The 18,330-nt window shown below is 40.6% G+C and overlaps 1 protein-coding gene across 3 annotated transcripts in view; it reads left to right on the top strand.

Annotated features, from left to right (window-relative positions):
* The first annotated feature begins 2,899 nt into the window (after positions 1-2,899).
* ZC3H12B (zinc finger CCCH-type containing 12B) overlaps positions 2,900-18,330 on the top strand; it is a 29,832-nt gene continuing 14,401 nt past the window's right edge. The window contains exon 1 of one of the 3 annotated variants that reach the window (XM_069867740.1): positions 2,900-3,100. The gene's annotated coding sequence lies outside the window, so the exon portion shown is untranslated. Of the gene's footprint in view, positions 3,101-3,840; positions 4,046-7,605; positions 7,754-18,330 lie in introns of those variants that run through there. The other 2 variants (XM_069867742.1, XM_069867741.1) reach the window with 2 other exon arrangements.

Raw genomic sequence — 18,330 nt, 5'->3', positions numbered from 1 at the left:
ACATCAGCTCGTTAGAATGACTGCTAAGCTCAAGGGAAACTGGATTCTACAACCATCGACTTGTGTGTGTTATGAATGTACAAGGAGCGATACCGTGGTCTCCATGAATGTTGCGGGCCCCTCATCGGTCGGTGGTGGAGGCTGGTAAGAACAGACCAGTTGCTCTGGGATGTGTTACGGAAATGTTGTGTGGAAAGGCCCTGAGAGTACTTAACCTCTGCTCGGCACTGATCAGACTTGATAGTGTCTGGTCTGGTTCTTTGAAAAGGAGGTGAAAAATAAAAATTGAAAGAATGCAGAGGAGAGCAACGAGAACGGTAAGGGTTTGGGGAAACATGAAAGATGGCTGAATGCAAGACAGCATGGCCATATTTACAGGGCATGTGGTAGATCTGCGCAAGTAACGGCGCATGGTCACAAAACTGAGTATCTTGACCCAGCTGCATCTACAGCTGCAGGCTAAAGGGCCAGCGCTCCCCCTCAGGTATGAATACCCATGTCTGGCAAGCTGGCACACTAGAGCAGGGGGTAATAATGTAGAAATACAAGGACAAAACCTGGTGGTTCCCATTCCAAATAATTTACCTAAATATAAGGAGGCAAGAAATAAGTGCCAATGAAGAAAAAAAGGTGAGAGTGCTGGGCATTGTGAGAAGCAATAGTTGAGGTTCACATAATGCCTAAGCAAGAGGCAGTGATAATCAAACATTCCCACTCAGAAAAAGGATTATTGGTGTTGATAAACTATTTATCGCTAATTACAATTAATAATCAATAGTTAGAGAGTTAAAAACTCAGATGACTTGCACAGAACATCTGCCTTCTTTTCCTATCACTTCACTAGTTAATAAATTAAGAAATATGGTGAAGGTTACAAGCATTATAAAATTTATTTCAGAGTCTTCAAAGTAATGATTTTGAGAGGTTATCTGTATTATAAAAATCCAGGTTTTGCAAATGCACTCTTGCTGGGATTGCAGAAGACTTATTTCTGGAACAGATAATGAATAAGCAGTAGTTGCGAATGGGGAGATTTTTGACTTATTATCTGACCCTGATATGAATGCAGGCAATGGCAAACCCTTCCTGCCTTAAAAACTGAAGGCACTATTGCTGATCCTTAAGAGAGCTGTGTGCTCAAAAGAGGCGGCTTCTTTGATGAATGATTTAAATAGATTAACTAATTGATTTGAGGGAGTAGGAGACAAGTTAGCTACAGCGGGCCAGCAAATCTTGTTGCTAAGACACTGAGGGAGTGAAAGCAAGCAGGGCGAGGATATGAGAGGAAGTGAAGGCAAGCCCCTTCTAACAGCAGTGATGAGAATCTCAGCCAACATTTGCAGTGTTTATCCTATTTTTCATTTCTCATTTTACAAGCTAAACTAAAAGGTTGAGGACAGAATATGAAAATTCAGATGTTGAACTCTTTACTTTACTCTGCTTTGAATTCCATAAAGAAAACCATAAGCATTAGCAATTATTTTTCTCTCCATGTAAAAAAAAATAGGACAAAAATATACTAACTCTACATATTTCAAAGTACTTCAAAGTGGTCATAAAGTGTGATACTTATGGTGTGTTACTATGGATTTAGGAATACTTTTCATGATGTAATGCAGATGTAGGGATACCTTTATTGTTACATACACAGTATGTGAGGAATAATTCCTATTGCCATTCTCCCTTACCTCTAGGATAGAATTTTCTTGTCTTGGAGACATGACGGCAGGTGGAAATCTGTAAGGACTGATACCAAGACACCTGGAGTGCTGTGTGAGGTGCTGGGCCCCACCACTGAAGGATGCGAAGGTATTTGAACATGCCCAGAGCTGGGAAGCCGAGCTGGTGAAGGGCTGGAAGAGATGTCCTGTGGGGGGCAGCTGAGGGCTCTGGGCTTGTCTCCTTGGGAGAAGAGGGGCTGAGGAGCGACCTTATGGCTCTCTGCAGCTTCCTGAGGAGGGGACATGGAGAGGGAGGTGCTGAGCTCTTCTCCCACGGATCAGGCGACAGGATGCCTGGGAATGGCTCAAAGCTGCACCAGGGGAGGATCAGACTGGACGTGAGGGAGCATTTCTTTACCCAGAGGGTGGTCAAACACTGGGAGAGGCTTCCTGGAGAGGTGGTCAATGCCCCAAGCTGAGTGGTGTTCAAGAGGCATTTGGATGATGCCTGTAACACCAAGCTTCAGCTATTGGCCAGCCCTGAAGTGGTTGGGCAGCTGGAGCAGACACCTGTTGTAGGTCCTTTCCTGCTGAATAGTTCTGTTCTGAAAAACGTGTGCAACAAGATTTATGAAACAAACAGCACTAGAGAATCAAGTCTAATGGAGAAGAGCTCCCAATAAAGCCTGCAACAGGACTGGACTTCGGTTAACATACTGCTGCGTTAGGTAAGTAGAGATGGCAGCAATGCCGTCAAACCTAAACATCACAAAGCGGGTGAGTCAAATCGATGCATTCTAAGTCGTCAAATTTGCTTTAAATTCCCAGGAGCTTAAAATGGAAATGGATTCCTTCTCTGTCCCATTGAGTTTTGAGCCTTTAACGCATACTCGAGTCACATTTGCAAGATCTTCCCCTGCGACTGCCGCCCCCAATCCTACTACCGCACTTCCTGGCGTACGGGAGAGCTGACGCTGGCTTCGGGAAGTTTTGCGAAGCCGAAGGCAGCCCTCAGCAGCCCCGGGACTGACAGGAGGCCGCCACACGCCCGGGATCGGAGCACGGGACGGCAGATTTACCGGGGCCGAGGCCTCCGGGAGCCCCTCCGCACCTCCCTGCTCCGAGCCGAGCGGCCCCTCCCCTCCGCGCGCGCCGCACGCCCCTCCCCTCCGCGGCCGCAGCGGCGGGGGGGGGACCGAGCGCGGTTGCCAGGCGACGGCGCCCGGGCGAGCGGCGCGGGGCCGGCTGAGGCGGCGGCGATGGGGCGGCGGCAGCGGCGTCCGGGCTCCCGCCGGCGCTGAGCCCGTTCCCGCGGCCGCCCCCGTCCTCCCCGCGCGCCGGCCCGCCCTTCCCCCTCCATGCGGCGGGAGCGGCCGCAGTGGGGCCCGTGCCGCGGCCGCGCCGAGCCCCGCCGGCGGCGTCTGCAGCGACAGCACCGGGTGAGGCGCAGGGCGCGGGGGGACCGGGCCCCTCCTCCCGGCGGCGCGGCCTCCGCCTGCCCCGGGCCCCCCGGGCCGCGCCGAGTGGGCGGGGGGCGCGGGCGGGGTCTGCGCTCCGCCTCGCCTGCCCGGGGGCCGCGTTCTCGGGAGCCGCGCCGTTCCGCCGCAGCCCCGCCGGTGCGGGCCGGTCGGAGGCCGGGTCGCGTGTTCTGGGATCGGTGAACGCGGATCCCAATTAACTCGGGTTCGTCGAGAACCGTGTGATACTGCTTCACCGTTCGGCTTCGGTTTTAACCTCCGGTTGCGGTTCAGCGATTGGCAGGTTTTGTCATCGTGGGAAGTAGGATTAGAAAAAAAAAAAAAATAAGCTGTTGGTCGTTTGTGAACTCCCACTGTGCGCCGGAGCGGCTCCGGCGGCGGGGGCGCTCCCCCCGGCCGCGCCCGGCCCCGCGCTGAGGGGGCGCTGAGGGGGCGCTGGGGGGCGCGCGGCCGAGCGGCGCGTGTCACGGGCGGAGCGAATGTCACCGGTCAAGTTATATTTGATTGTTGCTGGAAAAGTGGGTTGGTGGGAACGTCAAGGTCACCCTCCAATCCAGAACAGTGTAATTGCCGTTGGAATATGTCTTTTCCTTTCCACTGTCGTATCTTTTCCGTGTATCGGGTCTTGTGGCTGTTAACGTTTTCTGGACCTGTAATCTGTTTATCTTCTAAAACGATCTGCTGCTTTAGCGACTTATAATAGAAGCGATCTGTAAAGCTTCCCAAGTCCGTTTCGGTGCAATGACCTCTTTTAGAGGTATTTAAAAAAATGAAGATGTAACGGGATCCAAGCTCACTATTCAGAAAGAATGGAAAGGAGGTGTTCAGAAGGTGAATAGATAGCAATAACACTTTATATGCAGATGAAGTAGTAAGAAATTCTTACTGGCAACTGCTGTGAACGAGGTAAGTTCTGTCTTTTTGTTCTTTGATCTTTCTGGACGTCTTTTCAAATGCAAATTATTCCATTGTAGACATCTACTGGTTTTGACTTTCCTAGCCACTTTACAGTTTGCAACTGAAATGTCATTTTGTTAAACGCTTATAATTCTACTATAGATGTGTGAACATCAGAAATAAAACAAATTGCTTCTGTCACTTGAACTCTGTTACTGTTCACATCACGAGTAGAAGCATTGGAGCTTTTGGGAGTAAGGAAGGCAGCAGGGAAGTTTAGTTACAGAAGCAGGGCTTGGAAAGGTGAAGAAATGTAGCTTATATACTCAGAAGAAGTTTTCAGGTGTTGCCACATTGTAATTAGTTTAATATATGGATTTGTCTATCTTAGAATGTAAAAAAAATTAAAATATCTGTAGTGCTATCTAGAACTCATACACATTCCTGAGAAAACTGTCCTCTTGATCATGGAATCTACTGCATATAAAGGGCTTTGTTCAGCCATGTGTGCATGGCTGGACAAATATACATTTATATATATGTAAAACCATATTTCTTGTAAGTTTATTGTAAAAGGCTGGGTTTTTTTGCTTGGCGTTACAAGTGAATAACATGTCTGAGTAGTAATATTGGTATTTTTAATATTCTGTTATTATCTGTTAATGTGCTTTTTTATTGTTGTCCCTTTTTGTTGATAAGCTATATTCAAAACAATGTATTCATGATCTTATTGATAATTCGTCTAGAAGTAAGAATATCTTTACAGATCTAGGCTTCCTGATGGCATGGTATGTACTACTGTGTTTGATATATTTCAGATTTAGGAAACATATTTGGAAGTGCAGGGCTAAGCAGTATAGCTTCTCCTAAAGGTAGGTTTTATTGTTCTGAGGTGAACAATTTATTAATGAGGTTGGCCCTACTAAGCAAAATTTTTCATTAGCTGGCAGATTTGCTTCGAACATATATGTTACAGTCTTTCTGTGTTTAAATACATGCTTCAGCTGTCTTTGAGTTTTAAAGGTAGCTATTGCATTTCATTTTCTTATGTGATTTATTTTTGACATTGTTTGCCAGCAAAGCAGGTTGAATCACCATGTCGAAATAAAACCTAGGCTTTACACAGTTTGTTGTAGGCCTCTTCTAGAATTTCATTAGGATATCATAGTACAGTTTAACTAAAGCCTTTCCTAAGTCCTAGCGTAGGCCAAGGTGCCTGTTGGTTATGCAGCTGAGAGGTAAGAGCACCTTTTCCACATTCAGTTCATCTGTAGAGAGTCTACTTGTCAAAGTCAATATCTGTTCTGCTTATCTGAGTCAAGTTCTTTTTCAGTGTCTGAAGAGGAATGCTCTAACAGGGACAGAGCATCAGTTTAGGCTGAATCCAAGATTTTGGACTCGGATTATTTTTAGTAAGGACATCCACAAGAAATTTAACATATGCCTTCCTTTAATGAGCCTGCAGACACCTCAGCCAAATCGCATAAAGTTAAAACTCTGAGAATTTTATACTAAAACTCACACGTGATTCCTCCCTCTAATGCCCCCCCACCATTTTTTTAAGATCAAACACTAATTTCAGACTCTTTGCCAAGTCTTTCCTTTGTCCGATTCCTAGGTTGTCCTGATTCAAAAAAATAAATAAAAGAACATGCCTTAAAACAAAGTAACCCACCACGCTGAAGAATCTTATTCTCTCGGACCCGGTCCGTATATAAATCTCCCTTTAGAAGGTTGGAGATGAAGTTGCTGGAGTGTAGGGATTTGCTGTTTTCATTTCCAAAAGCAAAGCAGTAGGCTTTTTCTCTTGTCTTCTTGAAGGTGACTTTCCAACTACTTCATCTCGGAAATGAGTAGTGTTATCATGATATGAATGAAGGACCCTTAGAACAAAAGAATAATTAGTTTGCATTAGGCTTCAGAAGGTCATCAGGTCTGACACCCTGCTCAAAGCAGACCTAATCAGTGATGGGCTGACTTTGCTTTTGCAAAAGCAAGGGAATGGGTGTGAAAATCTAAAGTCGCAAGATGCCTCTAAGCTCTTCCTGCTACTTTCTGTAAAGGTACTGTCTGATACTTTCTGAGCGAGCACTCTCTCTGCTTCTGGCATGTTTTTAGCAAACTAAGGCAGTTGTTTCAGTTCATCAGCAAGTGTATGTCCTAAGGCTGAGCACATCCTGCCTCTTGTTGAATGGCACAGCATGCAAGGATCCACCCAGTGTTGTCGAGACATTTAGAAACCGAACACCCTGTTTTTATAGGCTCCTCAGAGTTTTGGTGAAAGGAGCATTTGGTTTAGTCTATCAGAATACTGCTCTAAATATTCAATTACAAAATTAGGCTTAGTATAAGATAAGATGGAAAGATGCATCACATCCTTGATGTGTTTTTGACTTAACTGCAGTCACAATGGTTTTTTTACGTCCTGGAGCACTGGGTCATTTGGATCTGCAGAGTAGGTAGTACCAAACAGTCTCCTCTTAGAACATGGAGTAGGTGAACTAGGGTATTGCTTTGGTTTTGGATGATCTTGATTTATAAGGAACTACTGATAAGTAATCTCTTCAGGGGTTAAACACTCCTGTTTTATGTAATGTTGTCAGCTGAGGTGTAGATGTTGTCTTGGTAGGTACAGCAGACTTTGTGAGTAGCAGTAATGCTAGCTTGTAATTGCTTGAGATTGTTAGAGGATGGGTGGAAAGGTGTTATATTACTGTTAGAACAACTTATTGCGAATGTGTGTTTGCTGTCTACTTTTTTTTTTATTACTTTTTTTCCCTTATCTTTGGAAACATGGTTGAATGTCTAATCCAATAGAGATATTCTTTTCCCTTCACAAGTCTGGCCTTTATACTTGCCTTGTGCTCGGCATTACCTCTTCCTGCCATTTCGTCTGTAATTCCAACTGTGTCCACCTTATCCCTCTGAATTTTTACTGATGAATGTGACAAAATGATTGAAGCTCAAGGTGAAAAGCTTAAATTCTATACTACCTTTGCATTTCTGCTGTTTGCACTTGATTTGTGGTTAACTCCTTCACAGGTAATTTCTATTGATGTGACACATGAGAGGGTTTGCTTTTATGGGCACTCTAAGACGAATGTCAGTGATCATTCAAAATATTAACTGAAATCTGAAGTATCTCAAACATTGAGGTAGTATTGCAGTTTCTAAGTACAGTTTTTCAGTTTAACACAACTTGACAGTATCCTTAGAATGAGGTGGAAAGGGATACCTTCCTACCAGTTTTCCATTCTATGATATTGCTTCTATCCTATGTTTTGAATTAAATCCTGTAGTCATCACTAGAGCAAAATGGTTTCTTTGGAAGTTTGGGCTTGATAAGGCTGTAGAGCCATCATGTATCTGCACAGCAAAGAATGCATTTTGTTATTTAATGTTCCAGTTCTACTGTGACCTTGGTGTTTAATTGCTTTTATTTTGGGTTTTCAGAAGTGCCCATGATCTCTCAAACTTCTGGCTGATGGAAATGCTGTTACTCTTTTCCCTGTGGTCTGTTAACACAATCATGTTTTTCTTTTCCTGGCATTGTCTGGAATGTCTCTAGGTGAATTCTGAATCATTTATGGAAGGTTAGCCATGGAAAAACATCACAGATATCCTGTCATGCTCTTTAAACTTGCCAGACAGTCCTACAAGGCATACACCCAGTGTTTGTGATGTACAGTACTACAGTGTGAGCAGAGTTAGAAAAACGTGAGTTCTGAGCACCTCTTTGAGGTCTTATTTCTGATGTAGAAAAATGCTGTACTTCTGTTTTGTGTTTCTCAGTGCTGCTTCTGCTCAGCTGGTCAGGGAAGTTTTCACCAAGGTCAGCCAAAAAAGGATTTGTGACTGTAACCTGCTGGAACAGTGGTTGATGTGGGAAGTTGGGGTTTTTGGTTTTTTAGTTTTTTTTTTTGTTTGCTTGTTTTTTTTTCTTTTAAGGCTTGATCTTGATCACTAGAGTTGTAGATTTAATCTAATGTTTCTCCAGTAAAAAGACCATAAAAAAGCAGAGTGATGCTCATAAACTTTTGCAGTCTGGGAAGTAAGTAGTGACTCTTGGATGTAACTCATCTGAATCTCGTCACTGGTGAATGATACTCTTGCTCTGACCTCTGACATGCTGTTTGGTAGCCCAGCCCAGTTGCTTGCGTTCAGCAATGCTGAAGTGGAAAGAGAAACTGAGGTCCTCAGGGTGGTAGCTATACAACTATTTTCTTGCATGAAAGTGTATAGGTGCATGAAAATATGAGGGTTTTTTGTCTACCACGATGTTTTTTCCTTGACTTTATGTTGCAGGATGTTGTTCCCATTTGCACAGGTGCAATTATTTTTTTGAGATGCATTGTATAATTGATCTGCGTTTCAAAACAAACATTTATGCCCTAGCTTGCGCCTCAAAAACTCCCACCCAACCCCTTTTCCAGCTGGCCTGCATGAGCCTGTCAGCCTCTTCTTACTACAGGGAGAGTCATGGACAAGTAGCTTCCTAGCTGAGGTGTTTTGTTGTTTGTCTATGGCACAATTGTGTGCATCTGGGTTGTCGTACTCACAGGTATTCTCATCAAACCTGAAAATTAGCTGGTCTTCTAACTCATTTGCATACCTCACATCATTGGCAGCGACCCTGCATTGCCATAGTTCTTGCACAGCATTCGTCATTTGTTTTAAACTGAGCCAAATGTGGTGAAGGGATTTTGAGGACAGTGGGCTAGAAGTTGGTGAGGAAGAAAAGCAACCGAGTGAATTAAGTTTTTGCAACATTGGGGAAGGAAGAACACTATTCTCAATGAGTCTGTGAAATGTATCAAGTGATGCATTGGCAGATTAAGAGCTTGTGTATGTATATATAGGTGTGTCTGTCTGCCTGCATTTGCGTGTGTGTGGATATGGTGGGATTGTTTCCATCACTGTTCTGTGTTGACAGGACACAGGTGGGCACAAGAAGATCAGAAAGGTAAAGCCTAGTGATATCCCTAAAGTCATTGACAGTTCTGTATATTCTGGTGTGTGGATTCTTCAAATTGAGCTGAACCTCTTCTACTATTACAAGCATTCCCTCAGCATTTGTTAAGAAAGACTATCCCTTCAAGGCTGGGTGGTGATGGTGACTATGTTCACCTTAATTGGTGAGTCAATGCTGAAAATCTTACTTTGCTCCTTGCCTCTGTAGCAGAAGTATGCTAAGTCACATTCCTTGCTCTTCTGCTCCAAAGGTGGTTAAGGGGGAGAGAGAGAGATACAGAAACAGGAATGGCAAATTTTTCTTTTTTCTTTTTCTTTTTTCTTTTTCTTTTTTCTTTTTCTTTTTTCTTTTTCTTTTTTCTTTTTTCTTTTTCTTTTTTCTTTTTTCTTTTTCTTTTTTCTTTTTCTTTTTTTCTTTTTCTTTTTTCTTTTTCTTCTTTCTTTTTTCTTTTTCTTTTTTCTTTTTTCTTTTTTCTTTTTTCTTTTTTCTTTTTTCTTTTTTCTTTTTTCGTTTTTCTTTTTTCGTTTCCTTTTCCGTTTCCTTTTCATTTCTTTTGTTTATTTTCTTTTCATCTGAATTGACTTGGAAAGGAAGAAGCATATAAATAAAAATTATTGCTAGCCAGCAGGCTATATTTTAGTTGTGGTGTCAGTATTAATTTTCAGGACAAGGAGACCTGCTAGAACTTTGCTTTAGACTTAGTGTGTATCCGTGTTTTATTTCAGAAAAGTCATAATGAGTAGAAATGAGTAGAAAAAATTAAAATATTTTTCTTGTCAGTGTTCTGAGTTTGGCTTGATAAAAGACTACACAATATTAGGCCTCTGATTTGTATAAATTTAAGGTCTCTCTGTTCTGTTCATCAAAATGACAATGTTGAAACTTCCTATTAATGTGTTGAGGCTGGCACTGCATAGTAAAGTAAGAAAAAAAATCCATTAAACTGAATCAAAATGCTGTCATTTATATGGCTCTCATTATCAAGGGACTAAAAATTCTGATCTGCTGTTTTCATACTTGTGTTAAAAATGCTGGTTTACTTGGTTCATGCTCTGGGAATACTGATTATACATGTCTAAATGTACAAATAAGCTGCAGGTCTGTGCTCAGGCCTCTGGTTTAGACCATCTTTTCTACAACAGAGAAACAAGTTGGTTTAATTTGTTAGATTAAAAAGTACAAAAAGTATTTGAACATGTGCTCATTTTAAGTACCTTAAAATAAGAGGATTCCTTTCAAATAAGGAAGATTCCTTTCTTCTCAAGAAGCAAAGCAATATAAGTGATGTAAATGCCAAATATTTACATCAAAAGCCAGCTGATTTTATCTTGGTTAAAGCCCGATGTACTCATTTTCCTTCACTGAGTGACTTGTGTGTGTTTTAATGGAAGCTATTTCAGAATATATATGCTATGTGTCTGTTAATGATGTGATGCCTATATGAGTGTTGTTTGCTAAGTACAAAAGCTTCGAGGACAGTACTAATGAAAATATTTAACATACAGTTTTAAAAGGACTAAAAGGGCAGAGTTCTTTATTCCCAGTCCTTCTAGGTAAATTCAGAGTGCTTGGTCGTGTGATCTTGTTGACACTACTGAGAGGTGCACTCAAAACTGTCATTACAAGTTATGAATATTGTGTTTTTGCAGAAGCATTATATTTTGGAGTCGCTTTAATTTCAAAATGGCCAACTTAAGCAAGAACCTGTTTTATCCTGTTTTCCTACAATTTTGCAACGTTTGACGCAGTAAATGAAAATTTAATACATTAAGCTGCCACATTTGTTATATGCTGAAAAGAATTCATTCTCAGGTTCAAAAAATAAATTGTTGAAAAGTATTAATTCCTGTTGAATTACAGCAGGTGTATTGCTATGGTATGCATGTGTAAATGGTAATGTATTCCTGTTATCTGTGCTTAAAATAATGATAAACATGGAAACTTGGTGGTTCAAGGTGTATAAACACATAGGCAAAAATCTACAAGTAATCAACCCTTTTTCTTTTCGTTGAGGACAAAAGAGAATTGCACATAATGTCCCGCAGTGCAACTCTGCCAGTTTTTTTAATCAATTCTGAAATACCCAAATGTTAATTTTAGAGTATTTTCTGCTTTTCTTCAGTTGTGAATCTGTCCCAGCAGATGTGTAACACCTCACTGTATAATTAGAATGAGAAAATGCTACCATTTTTATTTGTGACTCATACACTTTGTCAGCTTTAAGCGCTTCTTTCTCAGCAGATAAGATAATTCACTGCCTCAGAAAATATTCAAAGCAGTGAGCAGTTAATGTGCAATATCTGTATGGCTCCTGAAATAAAAGTGCAGCCAGAAGGTTGTGTGTTCACTGCCATGAAAACACCACCGTTGAGTTGTGTCATTGTTTTCAAGAGCACTGTACAAATGTGGTTTCCAAAACTGAGGACCTATCTGAAGTCCAGGGCTGTCTCTGCAGCTGGAGGTGCTCTTTGCCTCTGTCCTCTGACAATAACTACTGCCTAATAAATACCGTTTTGTCACGTCCCTGAAGACTTGTGCAGTGCATTTCAGGGTTTTGTTTTTCTGTTTTGTGCTGCAGGCCCTAATTGTACTGTCTTTTAAATGGCACTTAGTAGTGCACTGGGGAAGTCTTTAAAGAATACAAAAACATACTCTGAGAAAGCGTCTTTAGAGTACACCCTGGTCTGTGCTGTAGCACACTGCAGTGTTGAAGATCCTGTTGGACGTAGGGTCTCTGAACACTGAATCATGTTTAAAAAGACTTCTTTCTCTTTGTGTCTGCTCAGATTGTTTCCATGGTTTTAGACTCTTAATATACTGTAATCGCTATGTGTGGAACGAGGAAGTTGTCAGCTTTTGTGTTTGTAGGGTTATCCACTGTCTGCATAGTAATCATGAGGCGTAGCTGCAGAAGATCTGCAGTGCTCATACCTGTTGTGTAGTTGCGAAGATGGTACGTTTCATTCATTCATGCCTTGTAGAACAAGTACTCTGAAATCTTGCTAGGATTATGCAGTTTGTGTGGCAGTCCATGTTGTTATGATTTGGTTGCTCATGGCGTGTGAGCTAGCGATGTGAAATAGTTTGGATATATGTCTGTGTATGCTTCACTCAGCTTCTGTTGATGTAGAAGTAGCCACAGTAATCAAAGTCCTGGCTGCGGTTTAGAACAGCCTTCTTCCAGAAAGATGCCTCTTCCTGTATGCTTGCCTGACAGGGTGGGCTCTGTACTGAGGAACCGACAATCAGCGAGTGCAATGAAGATACTGAGACATTAACATTTATGCTGAGTCCATGCAGGGAATAACTTAATTTTCTTAATAAAAACTGTGCCGGGTTTTTAGTTCTTGTGAAGATGTTTATCTTGACAGTTCAGGAAATCCCAATGGAGAATTTGCAATATTTATTTCTCACTGTGCATGTGGAACTCCCCTGGATGTTACCATTGCATGTGTCAGTATTCAGTTAGATCTTTTTTTTTTTTTTCTTGGAGTGTTATTAAAAAAAACTTATTAAGTACATGTATCTCAAATATATGCAGGGAAAACAAACCCTCCCCAATCTTAAAATAAATACTGTGGAATCATTGTCATCTGTATTTATTATTCAGGTGAGAGAGACATTTGAGAAAAAAACTTGGATCAGAGGTTTTTTTGTTTGTTTGTTTTTTTTTTCATTTTGTACTTTAGTTTCTGCAATGACAGAAAGCAAATAAGGCTGCTTAAGAAGTTGGTGAAAAGAGGTAGTAAATAAAATAGTTTTCATTTAATGCTCTGTGTGTTGTATGATCACCTTGTTGCAGGGCAGAGCTCAGAGCACTCTGAGATAGTGGAAAGGCAGTGCCATAAGGGACCAAAAGGAAGTTGTGTGATCCATTCTTTTACCCTGTCTTCTCTGATTCCATTGGTCCTGCTGAAATGAGCAGGTTTTGAATAGAGTATTTCTAGCACCAGCTTTTTAATAGTAACTCTCATTTGAATAGTAATCGTTAAATAACTCCCAAGTGTTTTTTCTTAACTATTGCAGTTCTGTTTTACTGAGCAGACATTTTCCTTCTGTTTTAGTACCAGCAAAATTGAATAGATGCTTTCAGTTTAGTCCTTTATGAATAGCATATAGATAACTTTGCCTCACTTTCTCCTCTGAATCACGTTATCAATTCGTTATCAATTCTACTAGTCAGTCGTGACTGTGGTGAAAGAGGTGTTTAGTGAGAAAACTTGGTTGCTTAGCAATGAACATTACGAGAATTAAAATTTTAAAGGTACAGTATATATATTTCTGAGTTACAGTATCTTCAAATCAGAAACTGGTAATAGCTTTCTTTTCCCTCTTTGAGCATGTTGAGAGAGATTGTTGCAAGGCCTTAATTTTAGTTAGAGAGGTAGTGAGGGGAAGGCAACACAAATTACTTATGAAAAGCTTAAAAAAAACTTGCTCAAAAATGTGTGAGAAATTGCAAGATCAGTAAAAAACGGAGGACTTGGACTTGACAGTGTCAACTTAAAATGTTAATCTTGTATCCATTTAATGCCCTTTCACCTTTCCTGTGAGAAGGTGTTGGTACCGAAAGAGTTTATCTGCCAGTGTTTTCTGTATCAGTGTAAAGAGCAGTGGCCACAACTCTTCCCTGGGCCTGTCTTGTGTTTGAGATAGTGAGATATAATCTGGTCAATATCTCATTCATTCTTTGTTTCCTGTCAGCATCAAGCTTCTTTTAAAGGAACTTCAGAAGTTCCACGTACAGGTGGTGAATTCATGTCCCTGAGATTAAATGTTTTGATTATACAGAAAACCAATTTCCCTGATGTGCCTGCATAATAGATGACTCTTTTATTTAAAGGAGAATCATGTGGCCCACTAAGAAGGAATAATACACTGAATACATGCTTCACTGTAGAAGCAGAGGTAATGATAGCAAGTATGATATTAACTGGAAGTTAGAAGGTAAACTGAGACCAAATATGATTTCATATGTAGAGTGATAGAGAGCAGAGACTTCGGCTCCAAGAACAGGGCATCTGAGCCTCTTTAGAATGGTGGTATTGACACTGGCATTGACAAAGGCGGTGACAGATAGGCTTGTTAGATCAAAGTACTGGCGCACTGAAAAGAGATTCCATCTGTGCTGTAGTGATCTTGGGCTTCAGAATAGGATTGCAGATTTTTTTTAAAAAATGATGACCACAGTTTGAGGACAAGTAGCAGTCTGTCTGTGTAGTTATGCCTTTTCTCACTGTTGAGCTGGCTTACTCAGAGACAAGGCTCTGGATCATAGTCTGTGAACCCACAGCATAAATCTGTGGTGATAACTGTGACTACAGGTAGTTCCAGGGGTTACAGGAGGGTATAGATTGGACTGTTCAGGGCTGTGAAGAAATGAGGGAGAGACCATAGTGCTGTTTTTGTAGCTGAATGATGGTGTTCAAAGCCTGATTTCCAATCTGGAGGTGTTGAGAAGGTTGCTTTGTTGAAGTAGTGGTTGTTGCTACTGCTGCTGCTTCCTCTTGCTCAATTCTTCATTGCATTCTGTTTGCTGGCTTAGATGGAATGCACCGCTTCTTCCTTCCTAGGTGTCCTCTCACAATGATCAGGGAAAAACTTGGTCCTATGCTGTCATGTTTTTGTTGTTGTTGGATTTGTTTCTCTTGGTAATCCTGACCCAACAAGGAGATAAGCCTTCTTGTTTGAGTATCTTCGCCTTGTGGATGTGGGAACGAATCCTACAATGTCCAAAGTCTGTCGATGCAGTGGAACAGTTAGGTTGCACAGATGGAACGGCTGAGAGGCTTTGGTGCAAGCTGGCTTGTTTTCTAGGAGCTTTTGGTATAGAAGTGTCCAAGTTTGTAGAGGCGGGCTCTGGAGACTGCCTGCCTCATCATCTGTCAGCATGGCAGCTGGTGCTAAACCAGGTTATCTAGACTGCTTGACAGAAGTTGGCTTTTTGTGGTGGGTGTTCAAAGAAAATGAGGGAAAACTCTTTACTTTTCCAGAAATTACAGTGTCTGCATATCATATCTTTGTACTGGAAGGTCTGTTATATGTCTTGGTAGAAATGACTACAGCTGGTACAGATGGGACCTTTTGACTTTTAGTGCTTCCCTCACAAGATCCTAGAGGGATATGAGGAAGAGATTTTTATAAAAAACACTGTGATCTAGTATTTAAATAATGTGATGATAACTGGAGATGTGTTTAATTTAGGTTTTTTAATTCCCATTTCAAATATTTGAAAGAAAATGGTGATCATTACAGTGCAGACTGAATATTTTCTACTGCTATGCAAGAAAGGGTTGAACAGCTAAAATTTCCCTAGTTAGTGGCTTTCAGCTGAAGGCTGAAATGAATGGGGAAAAAAACAAGGGAAGAAGAAACTCCAAGATGAGTCATAGAAGTATGGTTTTCCACAGAATGAGCTCTATAACAGGCCCACAAATCTGTCACAGTGACCAAGGACTGTACCTTGGAGTACCTCCAAAGTACAAGATGCTGCTTCCTAGCCTTGCAGAGAGCAGCCCTCTGAGGTACGGGATCCTGCTTCCTGGGTGCAGGCTGTATCTGAGTTGCTTTCTTCCCAAGCCCAACAGGAGTGAGTATGTCAGCAACACTGATACGGATTGGTTTTAGAATTAAGTTTCTTTGTTTATGTTTTAAATATTTTTTGAGTTCAGGATTATTTAGATCTGGCTATGATCAAACTATTTTCTGTTTTAAAAAGATCTTAATTTCAGGGAAGGGCTAGTGAAATTTATGACAAATTGCTTGTATGATGTTAAATAACAGAAAACTAGAGTTATATGTGGAAGTGGGACAATGCAACAAAATGGTGAAGTCAGTTTATATGCCGATAAGATATATATCAGCTAAGAATGAGGGAAAAAAATAAGTGTGGAAGTAATAGTGATAATGTTACCTAGATTATTTTAATACTATTTAAAAGTCCTCCTCTCTTTGAGTGAGTCCAGTTCATTTAATTTCCAGTTAGGAAGGGACATATTTTGCTTATACTGTAAATTAATATTTAAGTGTTTAGAAGGGAATGTAAATTTGGTCCTCTAAAAGTTGGTTTAAGTGGATTACTTCTGAAAAATCATTTCTTAAAATAAAATTATGAAGTAGTAAAAATGAAAACCTAAACAACCTACTCTCACTTTGTCATACTTTCAAGGATGTTTCCAGTCTTAAGAACCTTTGATCATTCTCATGAGATTTCCACTGGCAAAGGGGTTAGGATTATTTACCAGAGGTGGGAAAACAGGTGTGATAAGTTTAACAAAAGCCAAAAATGTTCTTATGACATTACGCTTAAAGAGATGGTGGCAGCTTTGGACAAAGAATGGAGATCTTTAAAAGTGCCAAAGCAGTACAGCGTCCTAAGCTTGAAACCAGGAGCCTTTCCACAGGTAATGCAAAGTGTCCCTGGGTTGCAGTATTTTGTGCTGAGGGTGCATTGTGCTGATAAACTGTTTTTTTAATCTTCTATTATAACCATTTGTTATACTCTTTGCTTTAATTTGGCAGGGTACAAGGTTATACATGCAACCTAATTGAAATCCATTCCAGACAAAGCTAATTAATACATCTATATTGGCAAGTACTTGGATTGTAAATATACTGCTGTTAGTGCTGTGTGAGAGGAAATCACCTCAAATGAAAACTAGAAGAGTGCTATGGTAATAATGGTATCTAAGTATTTAAAGGGATACTCTTTGAATGCATGCCATTAAAGAACAGTAAGGATCTAAACCTAACCTAGCCTAAGTCTGACCAAAACGTAACTCATTAATGTTAGAATTACCATTCAAATGCAATGTTTTTATTCCACATTGCATAAAGGACTTGCAATATGGTGGTTCTTTATTAAAAACTAGTCTTGCTTGACTCAACACTTAGCCTTTTAGTTTTCTTGAGTGTAAGTAATTACTACTTTCTTTAATTAGCTAGATTTCCTAAAGAACCTAGGTGTTTGAGCAGCCCTCTCTGCATACATGTGTGTTTGTGTTTGCATGGAAGTGCATCACAGAAGAGCATGAACGAGTGGGAGTCATTACATAAGGCAGTACTTGAAGTAATTTTGAGACCATTGCTGGTTATTGGCTGAGACAGCCACTCTTCTCACTTAACCTTAGAACCACCTAGATGTAGCTGAAAATCTTGCTGTTTGTGTTCGCTGAAAGAAATTTTCACTCAGACTCTGCTTTGCATGATGTGAGAACTAGGACTGTATTTTATAATATTCTTTTTTTTCTTCTAAACCTTTATTTTCCCACTGTACAATTAATGATGTAGTAATTCTCTTTTAACCGCTCTCAGGAGGTCAGAAGTGAACTGAACAGAATAGGAAAGATTTTTATCTCCAAGGCAAACAAAACACACAAATAAATACAATTTCGATCTCAGACCTAAAATTGCTCATTTGTGAACATACATATTCTTAGGATACCTCCCTCTAACAGGTAAGTTCTTTCTGGTGTCACTGGAAGCGTGGGTTGAAGTTCATTATGTTCTGGACATACTTCTACCGTCTCCACCAGTATGCAAGCTTACGCCAGCCAAGTGAGATGTAACCACAGAGCAGACGTGGGAGTGCAGTCTGTAGAGCATTACTGTTTGGCCTGTTTAAGGTAACTGCTTATTACTGTGTAAATGTTTTGCAGATTAATAGCCTTTGTTTCACTTTGAGGCAATTCTGGGGGTTTTGTTGTTATTAGGCCAATAAGGACCTGTCTTAGAGATCCTTTGACATTTCTGTGGTTTTCATAATCCAGTTCTGTCACCTGTTGTTCTCTGAAGCACTCCCACAGGCAACACAAACCCTCCATTTAATGTAGAGAGATAGACAAGTAAGAAAGCTTTCTAAGATGAGTGGTGTATCAGGAGCTAGGATTTTCAGCATCTTATTACCCAGAAACAAAAGGATATCAAAAGTCAAATAAGCTTTGACTTATGTGTACACTGGTGGTTCTCTCATTTGATTCTTTTGTGGCTTGTAACGGTGTGAGAAATGTCCATATGTGGGATTTTTTTCAGGGAAAAAAAAATAAGTGTTTCATTTTAAAGATATTTTTGGTTTGGAAGAATTTGGTTTTATGTCTATTACATTCATTTAGTAATGTAAACCAAATACATTTGAGTGTGTGTTCCATTATTCTCTTGATTTCAGTTACTTAACTTTGTTCTTTCAAAAAAATTATGAAGTTTTCTTTTTATGCAATCAAATAAATAATGAAATGAACAATGTCAGAGATGCTCTTCTCCAGGCTACACCATAGACTTTGCCCTCTCTGTGAGAGAGTCTAACACTTATTTTTAGTCCTTAGCG

This window comes from Phaenicophaeus curvirostris, chromosome 13 (assembly GCF_032191515.1).
Source record: "Phaenicophaeus curvirostris isolate KB17595 chromosome 13, BPBGC_Pcur_1.0, whole genome shotgun sequence".
NCBI classification, from domain to species: Eukaryota; Metazoa; Chordata; class Aves; order Cuculiformes; family Cuculidae; genus Phaenicophaeus; species Phaenicophaeus curvirostris.
Note: the sequence above shows the minus strand (reverse complement) of the source record. Positions and strands in the feature narration are given on the sequence as shown.